At 39.8% G+C, this 17,317-nt stretch overlaps 1 protein-coding gene across 11 annotated transcripts in view; it reads left to right on the top strand.

Annotated features, from left to right (window-relative positions):
- The window catches only part of LOC119553253 (protein boule), a 33,238-nt gene that overhangs the window by 1,278 nt on the left and 14,643 nt on the right, over positions 1-17,317 (top strand). The window contains exons 1-2 of one of the 11 annotated variants that reach the window (XM_037863532.1): positions 5,414-5,560; positions 6,746-7,011. The exons of 9 other annotated variants lie outside the window; for them this stretch is intronic. The gene's annotated coding sequence lies outside the window, so the exon portion shown is untranslated. Of the gene's footprint in view, positions 1-5,413; positions 5,561-6,745; positions 7,012-17,317 lie in introns of those variants that run through there. One more of the 11 variants, XM_037863533.1, reaches the window with a different exon arrangement.

Here is a 17,317-nt window from a genome sequence, read left to right as displayed (position 1 = left end):
AGAGTGGGATTTGATGGAATTATCTATGGTTGAGGATCTGTTACAACCTTTAATGAAGCTTGTTGTACAGCTAAAAGTTATCTAAATTTCAATCTTATGTATTTGAGAAGTATTCGAAAGCGGATTCTTTATGCAATTTTTAAAATGTAAAACCTCTAGCGAGCAGAAAAGAGTTAATAAATAGTATGATATACTATTTCAACATGAAAGTTTGATTGATTATAAACTCCCAAAGATTGGGATTAAAGGGGATCTCTTTTCTTATACGTAAAGGTTATATGATTAAATATGCTGCTTTTTATATATATTACTAGTGAAGTAATTTAGCTTTTAATATAGTTCCTTAAAAACCTCTTGCAATATCTAAAAGCCTCTTCAGCTTGCTCTTCATTTTCCAGCAGTATTGGTACTTTTTTATGTAAATGTTTTGTGATAAAATATGCTGCTGTTTCTTAACCCTAGTGAAATAATTTAGTTTTTTGAATAGAGTTCCTTAAAAGACCTTGCAATCTCTGAAAATCTCTTCAGCAAGTTCTTCATTTTCCAGTAATATCTTAAACATACTACCTATCTAGTTCAATAAAACTTGCCTTTCGGAATGTATTTATAGAACTGAAGTACTTTTATGTGTTTTCTGTTTAGTTATGGTAACTTCTACCAAGTATCTCCCAGTCGATAGCTTATCTTTTATAATGTAAAATGATAAATGGCTCGCTCTCTGGCTTTCGTAGTTGGCTCTCTAGTTTTTTCGGCCACTCGCTTCACTTGATCTTGCACTCGGATTTCGACCGAAGGTGCAGTCGACGGCGCTGCTGGCGTCGGCAGCGACTGCGACTGTGGCGCTTTTACCTTGAGCCGCCTGCACTTGTCGCAGCCCCTCCCCCTTGCACCTTCCACATACCGCCCACCGCCCCACACCCCATTCCCCACTCACCGTTTGAATTTGAACTTCTGAAAAAGCCAACACCTTTCGAAATTGTAGCCGCTTTTATTTCTGTTATTTCTTTTGCCTCCGGCCAGCGGCATTTTTTTATATTTCTGATGTTTGCTAATAAAATTATTACGACTTGGCCGACAGCGGCTGCTAATGCGTTTTAAGGTCGCCGCCGCGGGTGCCGCTGCTCTTGTTGATTTTGACCCAATAAAAAGTATGATGATGCCCCCGCTCACATTTCCCGGTCCATTTAACATGTGTCCATTGGGCCAGGATCCGATTTGATTTATTTCAAAGTTATTTATTATACAACCAGGCGCAAAACAAAACAAACAACATAAAATGGGGAAGTCCAAAGAGAATGGCAGACAGCTGGTGCTCATTTTCCGGAATGCAAAAAAAAGGGATAAAATTGGGAAGTGCGCAACAAGAAAATATCTAGAAAGGGTTAGAAAAAATAACATTGAAGTCGTTCCTAAAAATTATGGTATTCTAAACAGGCTTTACACTCGAAAGTAATCTTTGATACAATCTTATCAAAGCCATATATGTATTAGTACCTTATAAGATATCTGAATGATTTATATGATATACTACATATATGATATTACTACATATTAGCTTTATAAATTAAATTCCTTTATTTTCCGGGATGCAAAAAAAAGGATCAAACTAGGATGTGCGCAACAAGAAAAAGTCGAGAAAGGGTTTGAAAATAGAACATTAAAGTCGTCCCTAAAAAATATGGTATTCTAAACAGGTTTTACGCTCGAAAGTAATCTTTGATACAATCTTATCAAAGCCATACAAGTATTTGTACCTTTTATGATATCTGAATGATTTATATGATATCAAATGTTTTATATCACTACATATTAGGTTTATAAATTAAAATCTTTTATCTTACGAATTATTATTTCTAAAGGTTATCTGAAAAATAATGGACTTTACCTAAAGGTCGTTGGGCTAAAATATTGTTTCTGTTAAGGAAAAACATTTCTTATCCCTATAGACAATTTATTTCACGCACGGTAAAATAAGTATCCAAAAACGGTTCCCTTGACAATCCATCGTTACATCATAACGATTGCGAATTCATGACTAATGGCTGATCATTTTTCTCTCTGTGGGGAATACGGGGGATAGGCTAGGGATAACAACGCGGAAGAGGCTCCATTATAGGTTGCTGGTTTACTAGTTAACTGGGCCCAAACCGAGAGAGCGAAAGGGAAAGGTGGCGAAAGAGAGAGAGAGTGACGGCGGGGAGGGTGGTGACACTGACAGTGGAGCGCACCTTCGTCATCGTCAAGCATTCGGCCTGTATAAGAGCAATAAATAATGCACACGAAGAGCCAGCGATGAGAGCCAAAGATATAGCGAGATATCGGGGGAGAGATTCTGGAGAGAGATTTGAGAGATTCTAGAGAGGGAGAGAGCAGCTCCGCCGCTTTGGGGGGTTGCTTGTGTTTGATTTTTGCACTTAAGAGCGCAAAAAGTGGCTTTGATTTTCCGCCTGCCCTTCTCGCGGAGTTTGGGGCATGCACACTTTGACGGGCGATTTGGCCAACCCCCAGAAGGGAATACCCAACTTGCCTCATTAAATTGATAACGTTAAGTAATCGTAATTTAATTTGAATTTTGTCGGACGAAAATAACTGCGATATTACTGATACAGAAATTTTATGAAAGTGAAGGCAAGGTTTTTTTTACAAATTTAGTTTTACGTTCATAGGTCAATTTATAAGAAATATATCAATGCTATGATTTTAAATCACATTCTTGTTTAAGAATTATATTATAAGAGAAACATATTTTAAGAATATTACTTAAAGCGCAGTGTTGATTTTTTATCTATATCCAAACTTTTTTTATTTTTAGGATTTTGTCAGCTCATTAATTCATGCCATCTCTATGATATATGTATTTAGAAATGATCCGTTGAATGCGTAATAGATTTATTTTCTTTTACAATGTTTGGTTTTTATGGTACGAAAAGTATACTTATATATACAATGTTAGCTGTAAAAATAATATAGAGAAATATAGTGGTAATTTCTTGTAGTGCTTATACTTTTCCCAGCAAGTATCCACTGAAAAATATTTCCTCTTCTTTGGCAACATTGTTGTTGGCGGTGGGGGGAAAAGCGGGTGTTGCGTGGGCAGTCGTCCCACATTTGCATGCCCCCGACACGAACACGGCACACATTTTCTGGGTTCTCTGCGCTTCTCACGCGTCTCTCTCTACATTTCTCTCTCTCTTTCTCTGGATGGCAAGTATATAGCGCGAGTTCCAATTGGGATAGGGATGCGAAGGCTACTAGTGCTAACCTATATAATTTTTTTGTTCCGCTTCTAACAACAAGCACATCCTCTGCAAACCAAAAAAAGGAAGCAAATCAAAACCCCTGGCAGTTGAAGGTTCTTTTTTTGTACAATTTTAAAGCAGTTGCTGATTTTTATATGCTTTTTTCCCCCCCGATGGCGACGTTGACTGAGAGGTAGCAGCGCAGCAGCAGCTTTTTTTTTTGCTTTGCTTCTGGCTTTGAATTTAATGTTAAGTATACGCATCAGTGAACTCAATTTAATTATCATGATTGTTTTGTCCGCTGTCTTTGCTTTCGCTTTGGCTTGCCGTTGATGAAATTCAAATTTTCCAACTTCACAAACAGACGCTCTCGCATTCACAGAGCAATTTTCCAACGTGTTTTCCGCTTTTTTCAGCTTATGTAAGTGAATCGCTGAGAGCTGATAAAACAAAAAAATGGAATAAAAAGCTGGCTAGCTAGCTGGTTGGCCATAATTACGAGCTTTAGACTCGCTGGCCGCCCTTCGCCCATTTTTTATCAGTGGCGTTATTTATGCGTCCTCCCACAATGACAAAGTTCCATGGAGTGGGGAGCACTTTTTGATAGACAACAATCGAGCATTTGAAGTGCAGCGTAGCGCAAAGTTCTCTCAAAAGTGGAAACTATACTGGAAAAACCCACTGGGATTGACTGACTGCTGCTGCTGCTGTTCTCGTCGCTGCCAAAAGCCCAAACGAAAAGCAATTAAGTTGCCTCGGATCATTGCACAATAAGTAAAGAATCAAAAAACTCGAAACATAACTGTGTTTGCCCGCCCAGCCAAAACCGTTGACGTCGCTGTCGATGTGGACTGCGCTGCCAGCGGCGCACACTGCTTTCGGGCTCATATGAATGACAATGGGGCTACTTTGTCGGCCAGAACAGAACCCACCGAATACGGTTAATTAGTCTGGAGCTATGGCTATGTTTGTAGAATGTAGAGCCCCAAAAAGTGAGGTGTCGCTGACCACGCCTCATTGGCCTGGAAATTAAATAAGCGCGGGATTAGCCAACAGTCGCTCCCAAAACAGAGTTCTATTGTCAAAAATGTATCTTATAAATGGTATTTGCGTAGAAATATCTTTCAGTATAAAGTTATGGTAGTATTTCATTCGAAAGAATTTACAAATCAAAGTTTGATTGGTTAAATGTATTTTAAAATATTTTTAATTTTAAATAACTTTGAATAGGAATTCGTAGAAGTAAATCTTTCAAATCTGTGTTTTGTGGTCTTAGTATAATTTAAAAATATTTTTTTAATAATAAGGAATTCGTAGAAGTAAATCTTTTCTAATAACTTTAAAATCTGTGTTTAGTGGTCATAATATAAATAAAAAATTGTATTATTATCATTATAAATTCATGGCTACTAACCGATTTTTTAATAAATGTAACCAAAGTAGTAAATGTAATTTTTTTTTAATACAAACGTAAATGAATTTCGAGAATTTAATAATAATTTTATATTCCCTTAGGAAAACGGTTAAAATTTCATTTAAAATGTAAAAGAATTAGATTGTAATAATGAAGTAGGGATAGTTTGTATTCCAAATCCCTAGAAAGTACCTAATTTTAGTGCATTTGCATTTGTCGCTTTGTTTCCAGTTGGATTTGTGCCGCCTCGCATTTCCAATTGGCATTTGCCAATAAAGGCGCACAGTCCCAATCAGATAATCGCAACCTTAACCGTTATTAGATCACGGTACAGCTGCGTCGCAGTCGCCGTCTCTTTCTTTAGGCGACAACAACAAACTCTAATCGGAACGGGAGATTGTGTGATTGAGAGAGCGGGTTGTGGTGGGTGGTGGGCGTTGGGCGGTTGACAGTGGGAGGTGTGTTTAATAAATAGGCCAAATATGTAATATTGCTAAAATGTGTTTATTGTAATCTTTTTCACACACACACACACTCACACACTCACACACTTGAAACAACGCACGTGCATCATTGCATCCCTCGAATTTCGCTCAAAGAGAGCAAGCGCGGCCATAAAGAGAGCGGGGGAGAGCCATTGGCACTCTCTTTGCTGCCGCAGCCGCAGTCGCTGTCGCCGCTGCTCTGTCTCTGCCTCTGCCAGCGTCGACTGCGCAGCTGGGGGCCCCCAAATCGGGAAACTATATTCGTTCCACTCTGAGTCGTTGTTCTACCGTCGCTGAGATTGCAACACTTCTCGATTTCGGGTTTTCGGAATTGGAATTCACAAAATAACAGAAAACCGCCGTCGCCATTGCCGCTCTCCGCTTCTTTTCGGCCAAAATATAAAACTCGCGTCGCACGTAAAGTAAAAAAAAAAGCAATAAGAGTTCTACATTTTATAACGCTGCATGTGTGTGTGTGTGTGTGTGTGCCAGTTTTTCATGCGTTTTCAGCCGCTGCAACAACAATTAACAACAATAACGACAACAAACAGTTACCACATCGCCTTCCTACTCTTTCTGTCTCCCTCTCTCTCTTTTAAACGTTTCTACTACAGATATTTAAACTGCGTTTTTTTCGCCAAAAAACCCATAAAAAATATAAAAACAAAACAAGAGGGAAAATATAAAAAGTCTGATTTTTAAGTGCTGGCCGCGGACAAAAGTCAACGACTACTATTTTGGCCCGAAACAAGGCAAAAGTTGATGTGCGAGCCACAATAAAAGATATATATATATACAAACATATACATACATATGTATATTTAAGTACATATGTAGGGGAAAATCGTGTGAGAACGTACTTGATTTTGGGCTCACAGGCGGCAGTTTGGATTTTTCGCCAGAAAAACAAATTATGGCCAGAAGGAGGAGAGTTAGTTGTGCTTGGCCTGAAGGGGAGAATGTGTTTTTAATGCGTGACACACTCGGGTTCCTGTTGTTGTTGTTGTTTATTGTTCTTTATTGTTATTGTTACTGGCCAGTATTTTTGTGTATACCCAAGCATTGGCAAATCCGCCCATTTCTTTGCCTCCTGGCCCTTTATAATCGCTGGCCCTTTTCCCTTTTACCACCTTCGAAAAAAAATGAAAATAGTCACAACCATATCAACGAATCTTCTCTCTCTTGCTCGTTTTCTACCCCCTCCCCTAGCAGCCCCCCCCCCCCCCCCCACACAGTTTTTCCGCCCCCAAACCATGTTTTGCCTTTTTCGCACACGTTGCGTATACGTAATGGCCATAAACAACAACAGAAACGGCAGCAGCCGCACTAGCTGGAAAACTCGCATAGTTACAACCCTTCGCCCACATTTCCCAACCCCCAACCCCCCACCCCTTACCGAAACCATCCCCACACATATTTTTGCCCCATTCACATGCAGAGAAAGCTAGAGAATTTGTTTATTCAAATTTTTCCTGGCTGGCCTTTTTGACTGCCATTTGACGAGTGGCTAAACGATGGACCAAATAACATCTCCCCCAACCAAAAAAAAAAAAAAAGAAATACCATGCAGTCCAAATCTAAAGCCCACAATTTTATTTGCCCTACAGTCGCACATCTGAAAAACGAGAGAGTAAAATCATCGAAAAGTGATAAAAACCTAATAATTATGCAAAATAATTGTTGAAATATTAGAGCGCAAACGTTCCACAACAAAACAGGTGCTAATTTATATCTTTAAAGATCCAATTGTTAAGTTTGAACAACAAAAAGCAATAGAAAACCAGCCAATAAGTGAATCAAAGTCAAAAAAATAGAGAAAAATCACATCGAGCGGAAAGTTTTAAACGAGGAACAAGGAAAACAAAGAAAAAAGGTAAAGTACTGTATGCCTTAATATATGTGTGTAATGTATTTTTAGTTGCATTCTGTGATGAAATGCTCGGGAATCAAAAAGTCGCATAAAGAACTGTGAAAAATGCCAACCGTTTCGAAATAACCCACGCCGCGAATTTTCCTCGCGAGCATCTTTAGACAAATCTAATAAGTTGTTGAGAGCGGGGAAAAACAGGGAAAGCGACAAAGAAAAAATAACAGAACCAATGGGAAGTGTCGCCTGGGAATAGAGACTTTTCCTCACACATTCGGCATAGAGGGTGCCAAACCATCCCGATTGATTTGTGAACGGAAAAACATTTCAATCGGGAATGCCAAAGGAAATTTCTTTAGAATTAAATCTGGGTGACGGATATGTTAGGATTGACTGGAAACATTATCATTAAAGCATTATCATGAAAACAATTCAGTAGACTTGGATAATATTTAATATTTTAATCAAATTAAACTACTTTGATAGAAACATAATAAATCAAAAATCTATAAAAACTAAAAAAAACCTTGGGGACAATTAAACGATATTCCTGTGACAGGAATAGATATTACCCAAGACTTTCATAGATTGTTATCAAGTAATGGTAACGCAGTGTATTTATTAAAAAAGATATTTGGATAGGCGACATTTTTGGCATAACAAACAGTCGGTGGTCTTAGGGGAGTTTCCTGATTCCCTGATCCAGCTTTCAGCCCTCGAGCACTGCTTAAAGCTTTCAATGCCGTAATTCTTATTTTGGCAGCCCGCCTGCCTTTTGGGCTTACATAAATATAAATAAGTATTCCCTCCGGCTGGCACGCTGACTTTCACATCATCCTCTCTGATCCCCGACCAGAGTTCCCAACTCTGGGACACCCTGTACATAAATCTAAAATTATAATGCGCTCCGCTCTTCAATATTCATTTTTACCCGACTCCCGTCGCCGTCTTTTGTCGCTTTTTTTTCTGTCGCCTAGGCTACAAGTGAATCCTCCGCTTGTTACTCAAGAGATTTTTCTTTATAAGCGACAACACACGCATGCCAAAAGAGCTAAAGTACTTTTGCCTATATAGTATGTTTTCATTTAATTTTCTCGCTAAAGATACAAAAATGGCGAAAAGTCTTTGCTATTCCGCCATCATTGGCGACAGCTGTTTCAAGGAGAAAAGCGGGGGGCGGCGACACGCCCCTTTCCGACGGCGGCTGCCGTTGGCAATAAAAATATATAATATGCCCGCCAGGCTGTGTTATCGAAACGATTCGCTGGATATCGCTAGAGCTATGCGACTTGGCTGGCAGCCTGGCGAGAAACTCGTAAACGACGTCAAAGTTCAAGACTAAAAAAGTGGGGGTCTTGGAGGTTTGGGGGTATATATGTGTGGCTTTTCGGGCGGTGGTGGGTTAAGGCCATAAAGAAAATCTGTGTCAAAAGGAAACAAGGCGAGGAAATGCCTTTAAGCTTTGACTTTTCACGAATCAAACTAATCCCCCGCCATGCGTGATGCCAACTTGCCTACACAATGGAAAAACCATCATAAGATTTTGAGATACAGAAGAGATGTGATTTTTTATGGATCGTACTTTTTTGGCCTCATATTCCAAACTAGACATAGTAATAAACCTAGAGATGTGTTTATTATAGATCCTTACTAGTGGTTTACAATTAAGTGAGCATGAAAATTAAGCTTAATTTGTTCTCAATTAGTATTGAAGAAAATATAGAAATTCTCAAAGAACTAAGTAAAATAAATGTATGAAAAATGATGGATATTACCTCCATTACTAATGTTCTAATGTTTTTAATAAAATTATATGTTCTCAAAAGAGTAAGAATAAGAACAATAAGAATATCTAAAATTTCTGGTTAAAAGAATGAGAATTTCTAAAATTTTCATACAATACACCTAGTAATAATAAAATTATATTACTTCTTTCTCTGTAATGGGGTGATTTTAGGGTTCAGGTTTTGGGTTCGATGCGTTAGCCCACATGCAAAATGGTCACCAAACGGTAACCGAACTTGCACTCTACCGTGGCGCTGGCCATTTGGACCGCAACGCAGGCCACAAAATCGGAATACAGACCAGTAGAGAGTACGGACATTGGCATACAGCTACAGCTACAGATACTGATGCATCGGATTCAGATACAGATACAAAGGTAGGGGCAGAGATACAGCTACGGACACACCCACCTGAATAATCTATATGCTAAGAGGGCCGAGGCCCCCAACCCGTCAGCATGTGTGGGTCAACTGCGTGCGGCTTTTATGGCCGCCATTCGTTGGGGATTTGAAAAGTGTGGCCATAAATAGAAGCAGACTGCTGCACGCACTGCTCCCAATTTTCGTTCGTACTCTCCAACTCGACGGGTCTCTAACAGAGCAATTATTTTAGCTTTTTTGCATACTCTACGCTGCGGGGTTCGAACTCACTGGAGCTGCATTGAAGCGAGTCGTGGGTCTAGTTCTCTCCCCATATTCATTCATTCATCTAACGAGCTAACTTTTTTTTTACAACTATTCCGTTTCCACGCTTCATTCATGCATTCGAACAAAAAGTTAATATTAGTTATCTGCATATTTTCACGGTTCTCAAATCGCTTGCGCTGCCCACCAGCGGATGCACACACACACACGTCAAGACAGATAGATAGCGAGATTCCGATTCAGATACAGATACAGATGCATAATGCATATGGAAATTGAGTTTGCGCCACCTGACAAAAGTTTCCACTTGGCTAATGTGAGAACTTTGCGGGCTCCCCAGCAATTTGCCATCGATTCCATAGACAAAGTTTATACTTTTACCTTGGCGTTAAAAATCATTCTAAGCATATATACTTAAAAGTAGAATATTTGTTAATTCAACACGTTAAAAATTTGACCATCGCTTAAAACAAAAATGGAAAAATCGAACATGAAAATGGGTTAAACATTGGACCCTCCCCTTAAATGAATATTTTAATGTAGATCATTAGAGAATTCAACCACAAACTCATATACCACGTTTAAATCGGACTACCATATGGAATCTAGAAGTGCAGTTTTGGGGTCTGGTACTGAAATCCATTGGAAACTCGGAAAAAACGAACATGAAAATAGGTTAACATTTTGACCCTCAATTAAGGGAACAATGTAGATCATTAGAGAATTTCACTACAAACTCAAAGCGGTATCCCTCGTGTAAATCGAGATCCATTTACTCAAGTTATGGAATATAGAAGTGCAGTCCATTTTTGGGTTCCCATTCTATAAGCCTTTGGAAACACGGAAAAATCGAACATGAAAATGGGTTACAATTTGGACCCTCGAATAACAAAAATATTTTAATGTAGATTATTAGCGAATTCCACCACAAATCTATAGAGGTATCCCACTTTAAAATCGGGATCCTATTCCAAAAGCCTTTGGAAATACGGAAAAATCAAATCAAATTCTAAAGGTATCCCACTTTAAAATCGGGATCCATTTACCAAAGTTATGAAAGTTAAAAGTCAATTTTTGGGTTCCTATTCTGAAGCCCTTGGAAATACGGAAAAGTCGAACATGAAAATGGGTTAAGATTTTGACCCTCGTAAAACAAAAATATTTGAATGTAGATTACTAGAGAATTCCACTAAAAATTCATAGAGGTATCTCACTTTAAAATCGGGATCCATTTCCCCAAGTTATGAAAGTTAGAAGTCCATTTTTGGGTTCCCATTCTGAAAGCCTTTGCAAATACGGAAAAATCGAACATCAAAATGGGTTAAAATTTTGACCCTCGTATAAAAGATATATTTTAGTGTATATTATTGGAGAATGCCACCACAAATTCAAAGAGGTATCCCACTTTAAAATCGGGATCAAACTACAAAAGAAGTGCAGCTGTGAGTTCCCAATCTGAAAACCATGGTAATTACTGAAAAATCTGACATGAAAATAGTTTAATTTAAGTGTATTTCACTGAGCGCTGATTCTTCGTTTCGAGCGAATAGCATTATATATAGATATAAATATTATGTAAATAGGTTATCTAAAGTTGCAAGATTATAAATGCTAAAAAATCGTACTTTAATTGTCACGTCAGCTTTTAAATTGATACATTTATTTATCGATTAGACAGCCATCAAATAATAATAATTTCAGTAGCACCCGTGAATTTTAAGTGGGGGAAAAGTGATTAAGAAAGATTTGTTTACTCACCATTTCACTCGTTCATTCATTGAATGGGTTTCCTGCTCTCAAAAGGCTAATTGGGTGTTTCGCTTATTTTGTTTACAACTTGATGATATTAGGCGGCTGCTAATCGAGTAAATTTCACGCTATTCGCAATGATGATTGTTATTCCCCGGGTGAGACTTTCATGGCTTTGTCGCCTTGTTTGAAATTCTTGGCCAGGCACAAAGTAGTTAGGCCAAAAATATCTAATAGGCATGGCAACTACAATGGCACACACTTAGCGCGCGACGAGATATATATGCAAATGTGTAAATGCAGATGCAGATACAGATACAGATACAGATACGTTTACAGATACACAGCCATCAGTTTTATGCGAGTTGGCAACTTGAAATATTTCATTAACTTGAGAGGAAATGCACACATTTACATTTGTGCGGGTGAAAATGCCAATGGTTGTAAGTATGTTGTGCATCTCTCGGATATTTAGAAATTCTCGTATCTAAACAGCATTTCGTGTGCGAATCTCGTTTGCATAACTCTATATAAATTAAAATTTCTCATCTGATTTAGAACCCTTAACTGGGTCGCCAGACGTAGCTTAACTGCAACGAATTTAAGGCGCAATTTGGGCCAAAAGCGTTGCCAAAAAGAAAATACAAATTAAGAGAAAGAACGACATAAAGGGGCGCGCTGTAGCTAAAAACAAAAGCGAAAAATGTTGGTCGCGCGTTTTTCGAGCTGAGAGACGGCTGCAGATGCAGATACATTCGGGTAGTTTCAGATGCAGGTACATAGTATTCGCATGCATATGCATATGGATGGATGGGTGTTCTCAAACGAAATGATTGAAGTGAGGCAAGACCAACAAAAAGCAGAAGCCTGGAGGAGCACGCTGCCTTTGAGGATGACGTGCTCAGCTGCGCTTTTTCACTTTTACACACAAATACACTCGCTCGCAGTCGCGTAGATACGCGTTTTGCACAGGGGAAAATTATAATAGACTTCCTATTAGTATATCAGTAAATATTACAGCTTTGGGGGATTATGTAGTCTCTCAGTATTAGGTTAGGTTTTATCTGACTGCAGGCTTTTAATCAGCGGAAATGTTCTAGTTGAATTTGTCGGTCGATAGGTTAACTCTATAAAGATTTATCGCTCGAAATAATAACATTACCATTGAGAAGGAATTGGTCTTTCTAAACAATTTAACCTCCTGTTAACAGATAATAAACTATTCCTTTAACATGACATTGAGAAATAATAATAATAATAAATAATATCCAGATTAGAGTGATAAAGAACTTTTTTGGATTTTAATACCACTGATACCATCTGGTTTATAATACAAATAATTCTTTAATTTAAAGTAATACGGTTTATAAAATTAGTTTACAACATGTTTTACAAATAATTGAGGGTTAAACCCTTTTAAAAACGAAATGTATACACCGAAAGGCAAAGCAACTATTTATTTTTTTTCAAATGCCTTTCAAATTAAATATTTTTTCGCAATGGGTAATTTTTTGAGCACGGCCCTTGTTAACTACAGTCGACTCTTTAGGTCGACCCATTGTCTGCATTTTCGCATTTTAATTTTATGCTTTTGGCCTAGGCAAAAGATGGCAACAAAGGAGGCAGCAGCAGCAGCGGCGGCGGCACATTCAGCTGCGTCTACAGAAATAGTTGGAAACCTCTTCACGCCCCCACCTCACACCCACACACACTCACTCGGACCCCCCTTTTGTAAACCCCCCTCGCAAGCCACCATCTTTTGAGTCACACTTTTACGTCATTTCTTTTCACTTTTTTCTTATTTGTTGGCCGCCTTTGGCTTTTTACATTTCCTTTGGCTCGCTTGCTTTTTGTGTGATTGCATTTTTATGGCCGTCTCCAGTTGGAAAATGCCGAATTTGCATATTTATTTTTTTGGCAGTTCCACCTGCTTCTTGGATTGCGTATACGCCCCGTGGCCGGTTCAAAAATTGTTTTTTAATGACTTAATTTGGCGAAGCATTTAATGGATGGCTTCGTTTCGGCTTTCCGTACTACGTCCTTGCTGTATCCTGCGGCTGTATCAAATTCCGCTTAAATCCTTTGTCAGCATAGACAATAATCCGCCCTGCGAGGGAGGACATCAGCCATCGCTCATACGCAACGTTGTCGGTCTCCCGCAGCTGAAGTGGCAATAAATCATCCGACCGAAACTTTTTCCACACCACACTCACACACATGCATAGACATGCAAGGACATGGGGATGAGTTAGATGGATTTGTGTATATATTTGCTTGAAATTAATTCCAACAGACTTAAAGTTACTGCGACTCGGGGGCAAATATTGGACAAGGGCCAGAAATAAAACTAACACAAATACAAGAAGTTGGACACTGGCAGCACAAGCAGAAAAGTTTCATTGTTTCGAACAAGTTTTTGGCTTAGCAAATATATATATAGGGGGATATATATATATGTATATAGGAACGATATGTGTGGAGAACATATGTGTGAGTCGATTTACTGACACAGTGGCAATTTGTGCTCGCGCTTTTGTAGTTTGGCGTTTCCCTTTTGCTGCTGCTGCTGCTGCTGCTTTTGGCTGCTCCTTCAGCTTCTGCCGAGGATTATGGATTTTTCTGTGCCTCATATACATACGATGGGGGGTGGTAACTGGGTTTTCTGGGCTTGGGTGGGGGAAAACGTTGATGTGGGATGGATACCCCGATGGCAGGCCATCAATTTAGCTGCTGAGGCCGCCGAGCCAGCGATGATGATGATGATGATGATGATGTTTGTCTGTTGGTTTGTCTGGCCCAACCTCTTCGGCTTTGCTCCTCTGGCCATTTTCCATACCCCACCCCCTTTGCTCCCCCCCTCCCCCTTCACCCTACACCCTGGTGTGCTACAATTTCCTTTCACTTGACTGACACCCAAAAGCTTCGTCCTCGCTCTCGCCGCACTCAAGGATTGTATAACATGTAGGCGAAAGGCAGCCAGCAGTTTTCCTTCTTGTTTTTTATTTTACTCAGGTAGGGGAAGGGGAGGCGGTGCGCGGGGGCTGCAATTCCACTTCCGGCGCACTGTCAGTCAGTCAGTGCATCCTTGGCTGTAAGAGTGTGTGTGTGTGAGTGTTTGAATTTGAGCCTGTTTTGCGCTTTCCCGCTTTCCACTTGACTCGGCTCCTCTGACTCTTGCTCTTTCGACGCCTTCTCAAAGTTTTAGCACCGCAACTTCAATTGACCTTTGCTTTCCCACAGCCCAAAGTCCACCACCCACTTGCCACCTATCCATTTCCCATATCCCTCTTCCCTCCTCTCCTAAGTTCATCTTCACCCAGTGACTTTCTTTCGTTTTAAGTTATTCACCAACACGTACGCTTTAACGTCATCGTCATGCCTCAGCCATCAACATGATTTCCTCGCCCGCTTTTCGCTTTTCCAACGCCCCCTGCCCCGCTCCTAATTTCCCCCATCCACCTTCAGTGGGTTTATCCCCCCACGTCGGCAGTTGTGCCCTCCTCAACTCTTTGAGCCTGGGCTGGCTAATTGTCCTTATGTGACTTGGCTACGCTTATCTGGCCAGCTGAGGATACGGGAGTCGGTCGTCGGTCGTCTGCTGCCCCAGTCATCCCCACCTGGCGACCTAAAGGATTTATCCAGCATACCTTTTTTGCCACAACTTTGGTGGTACTGGAAAGAATATAATATAACGTTGGATCTTAAAGTAACTTTTTTGGGTCTGCGGAATTATTTTTTCAAGAAATTGTAGATACATTTTGCTTTAACATATAGTGATTGTAATAATATAATATATGATTATACAAATCTCTTATAAATGTTCCATTAGATGTATCTTTATATACCTCCTATAAGTTTTAAGCTGTATTTTATTCACCTGACTGTATCCTATGAATTTCAGTATCTAATGGCTAAATGCTTTAGTATTTTCAATCAATATCCTATCATTTTTTCGGTGTATGCTCCATATTTTGTGTAGCATACTGCCTGGCGCATTTGGTCCTGTTTCGCCGAGGTTTCCTCTGCGCTTTCCCTGTGTCAGCGTTTATCGCTCGCCTTGGGGTCTGTTCTTTATTGTTTTTTTGGCAAGGACGCTTACTTATAGACGCACACCTGCACACAAGGATGCAGGTGTGCATATGCAGGCTATAAAAAGATACAGTGAAGGCCCGGTAGCAGAACTCGTTTCATTCTTATCTATAGGGTTTTGGTTTCACGGGGGCAGTTTACTTTCGAAATAGTGGTGAGGCCCTTTTTTGGGGCTTCTTTCTCCGCACTCCTTCCTTCCGGTTTCAGTTCCCGTTTCGGTTTCTACCACTTACCTGTCTTCCCTTTAATTTCCTTTCCTTTTTCCCACTGCCCTTAGTTTTCCTTTCCTTTTCGCAACTGTAAGTTAGCTTCATTTCCCTTTTTTTTTTTGACTCGCTACTTGCAACTGCTTTTCGTATCTGTGCCAAGTGAAGCGCGCCCACGTTGCCATTTTATAGGTCAAACTTGCACTCTCTTCAGCAACTACTCTGCGTCGACTTTCCCACTGCCCCGCCCACTTTTCACTCTCTCCCACCGCCGCCCCCTTTTTCCCTATTTTCCCCACAACTGCCAACTGCTACTGGCTACGCAGTCTGGTTATTCAATAGTTTGGCGCTCACTAATTGCATTGCCCTAATTGCCCAAGTTACGCTTGAAATGTGCCAAAAAACGGACGTAAAGGGGAAAAAAATTCAACCAGCTAACAGAATGTTTTTTTAATCCCTGCGATATCAAGTATTGAACGGCAAATTGTTAGCGAATTGGGGATTAATTCTCCATTTACTTTGTTAGGGGAGTGAGTCATCCTTGGGGACTTTCGTTTTGTGCGGGTCCCTTTTTTTAATGGATTGTCTACAAATATATATTTTAGTTTTCCCGACTGCTGTTCTGGCAATATATATAATTTTTTTTTAATCCCATTGTTGAGTTAACTTAAAACTAATTTATTTGCTCTTATCTTTTTTCGATTGCATAACCATGCTTTACACATTCATCATAATATCTCTAAATTCTTTTCTTTTTCAAATGTTTCCTTTGTCAACATAATCCCCTAGTTTTTCCGTTCATTATATCAAAATTCTTCAGTTGTGCCCGCGTATTTGTGGTTTATTTTTCGCCAACATGGTTGTGGTTTTAACAAAATTTCGTAATTATACGCGCGTATTTCAACCCTCAGGGGTATGAAATTCTCTCGTTTTTACTGTTTTGCTTTTCCCTATTGTTCAGATCATATCTCGCCATAATCGCGTACGTTCAACAGACGTATCTGTGGCACGAACTCTTTCCCGCTTTTGGCAATATAAAATAAAATTCTTTGACGGTTCCCGTTTCCATTGGCATTACTCGCGCAATTTTCGCACGTGGAATTTTGCAATATTGCTGAGCACGGGAACGAGCACCTCAACTGACTGACTGACTGAATGAGTGACTAACTGACAGCTTTGTGGGTGGATGGGTGGGTGGAATGGTTGTCGGATGGGTGGATGGATGGATGGATGTTGGGGATTGTGTGAGAGTTTTGAGCTGCTGGCTGCTGTTGATTAAATTCCATTGATATCGCTGGCGCTGTCATGCTGCGAACACAACAGTAGCTCCACTCCGGACCTCCTGACTCCGTGATTTTCCGGCTGACCTCAGTAACTGTCGCTTTTCCTCGTACTGATACTCGTTGCCATGGCCTGGAGTAATGAACATTTTAATAATTCAGCTGGTGGCACTGCTCCGTATTCCGTCTTTGTCGCCATTTTACTATCCACCCATCATCAATTCTGGTAATGCCAAAGCATAAAGTTCTCAAAAATAATTTCATAATATTGTAAATAATTAAGAGCCGCACATAAATCATGAGCAGCAGCCCTGTGTGCCCATCATCTCCTAGCTCATCATGAATCATGTCAGGGGCACTTAGCCATCGGCAAATCAGCTTTCGCCTCACCCACTTTATGCTGGCCACATCCGCTCGAGGAGTCTAGAAAATCTATGGCAAAGCTTTTAGTTTTTCACAATTTTGCGTTGGCCAAAACCAATATAGCATGCACGTATATATATAGATATATATTGGGCAGACGGAGCAGAAATATATTCTCCTATATTCCTAATGCCAA

Source organism: Drosophila subpulchrella, chromosome 3L (assembly GCF_014743375.2).
Source record: "Drosophila subpulchrella strain 33 F10 #4 breed RU33 chromosome 3L, RU_Dsub_v1.1 Primary Assembly, whole genome shotgun sequence".
Lineage (NCBI taxonomy): Eukaryota > Metazoa > Arthropoda > Insecta > Diptera > Drosophilidae > Drosophila > Drosophila subpulchrella.
This window is presented reverse-complemented; position numbering and strand designations above follow the sequence as displayed.